Here is a 2,583-nt window from a genome sequence, read left to right on the forward strand (position 1 = left end):
AGACACATCAAACTACAGCTACAAAGGCTGGAAATGCAAAAAACAGTGACAAGACAGTTTCTCACCGTTTGAACCAAACCACCACCCAGCCCAAAAGCTGTCCCCAGCCTTGGACTCGATGACAGGACTGGGACAGGCGAGGCTGTGCCTGTGACCCACCCATCACATCCCAGGCACTGCACTCAATCCCTGCCCGAGGAACGTGGGAGCAGAGCGGCTGGAGCTGCACACACTGCTCCTCTCTCTGCAGGGCTGCACAGCTCTGCATGCACCGGCTGCAGGAACCTGGGGCTCCCAGGGGACTCATGGAGAAGAGTTTGGAGCCATGCAAACAGCTCTCGTTAGTGCTAATAACTGCACAGCGCCCGTCCCTGGGTGCTCCATAAACACAGCTATTAATTCCTTCAAACCACATCCCTGGCAAGCCACATCGAGACCTGAGCAGCCGCTGTGTGGATTGGGGCTCAGAGTCAGGAATCTCCTGAGCTGGAAGGGACCCACCAGGATGATCCAGTCCAATCCCTGCCCTGCACACCCAGCCTGGGCATCCTGCACATCCAAAGGCTCCTGGAGCTCTGGCAGCCTCAGGGCTGTGCCCATTCCCCGGGGATCCTGCGGGAAGAGCCTTTCCCTGATATCCAGCCTGGCACAGCTCCGTGCAGAGCCTCTGCTGCTCACCCAGCCAGGAGCAGGGCCAGGAGGGCCGGAGACACCCTGGGCTGTGTTTGGGGCACAGGGTGTCCCTGGCAGGGCAGGCAGTGCACACACACCCTGCAGCCCTCGCAGCAGAACCTCTCCGTGCCTCTGAGGATATATTTAGCTCAGCAGCCACAATAAAAAGCAGCTTCTGATGTGCTCAGTCCCAGACTCGTTCCTGTCGCCTTCCCAGGGTTCCACCCTCCTCCAGAAAAATTATCCCTGACTTTAATTACTTTTGGAGCATGATGATGTGCTTCCCCCATCCCCACCCTAGACATGAGAAGCAACTGCAGCCCCAGGGAATGAGCAGAGGAACGAAGACGTTTGGGAATTTTTTTTCCCCCCTCTCAGGAAAAACGAGAGCAGGTTTTCAGCAAAATATTTCATTGTCTCTCCCCCTGCCCCACCCCTCACCCTTGCAAGGGGGGTTTGAGCAGCATGAGCAGCAGTGCTGGAGGGGTGTGTGCACATGAATCTTCCTCAGGGCATTTAGGAGCCCACCTTGAACCTGGCCATGCTGGGCTGTTCCAGTGTCCACACACCAACATCTGCCCCACTCCCATTCCCCAAAGCTCACTGCCCAGCCAGCTCCAAGCACCCAAGAGACCCATCCCTCACCCTGGCTCTCCCAGCCAGTGGTCTGTGGGGTTTGGGGAGCAGCCATGGGCCAGTCCCCAGTGTGCTCTCCCTGCCCTCCTCTCCCATCTCCCCAGTGCAAGAGAGACACTGCAGGTGCTGGAATCCCCCAGGAAGGTCCTGCTCTTCAGGAAATTGGCCAAGCACCAGCCAGGGATGTCCCTGGGAGCTGCTGCCAGCTGGTGGACAAATCCTACAGACTCCACTATGAGAGTGGGATGAGTGGAGCAAGAGGGCAAGGACGGGCACCAGCTGCCAAAACTCACATGGGAAAGCAGAGACATCACAAAGCATCACAGGGGGCTTATGTAGGCACCAGGAGACATCTCAGAGGGTTTCTCTAGGCCAGTGCAGCTGCTCCTCTGGCTCCACAGTGTCCAGCTGCCCCAGCTGTCCTGCACCAGAGTGTTGCACCCTGAGGAATCCCTGGGAACTGGGCAACATCAGACCCCAGCTGGGTTAGAGAGGTGTTCACATGTAGTTCCAGGTCATGCCCAGGCACCATGACACCTCCTCCAAAGACAGAATCATGGAATTGTTTAGGTTGAAAACACTCTCTAAGATCACCAAGTCCAGCCATTCCCCCAGCTCTGCCATGTTCACCACAGAGCCATGTCCCCAAGTGCCACACCCACAGTGTTTTGAATATTCTCAGGGATGGTGACTCCACCACTGCCCTGGGCAGCTGGGCCTGACCACCCTGTCTAGGAGGAAATTTCTCCTAATATCCAACCCAAACCTCCCCAGGACAACTTGAGGTGATTTCCTCTTGTCCTGTCACTTTACCTGGGAGCAGAGCTCAACCCCCTCCTGGCTGCACTTTCCTGCCAGGGACTTGTGCAGAGCCACAAGGTCCCTCCTGAGCCTCCTTTGCTCCAGGCTGAGCCCCTTTCCAGCTCCCTCAGCTGCTCCTGGGGCTCCAGACCCTTCTCCAGCCCCATTCCCTTCTCTGGACACGCTCCAGCCCCTCAATGTCTCTCTTGTGAGGGTTCCTCAGGACTGGAGGAGCCTCAGCAGTGCCCAGTTCAGAGGGATGGGCACTGCCCTGGTCCTGTGGCTGGTACAAGCCAAGTCCCATTGGCCTTCTTGGCCCCCTGGGCACACCTGGGCTCATGGGCAGCCACCACTGAGCAGCATCCCCCAGGTCCTTTCCTGCCAGCAGCTTTCCAGCCAAATATGACAATCACCTACAGCACCAGCCCAGGCTCTCCCCTCAGCCCTGCTCCCAACCCTGACTGGGAATGCTGC

The sequence above is a fragment of the Parus major genome, chromosome 26, assembly GCF_001522545.3.
Source record: "Parus major isolate Abel chromosome 26, Parus_major1.1, whole genome shotgun sequence".
Lineage (NCBI taxonomy): Eukaryota > Metazoa > Chordata > Aves > Passeriformes > Paridae > Parus > Parus major.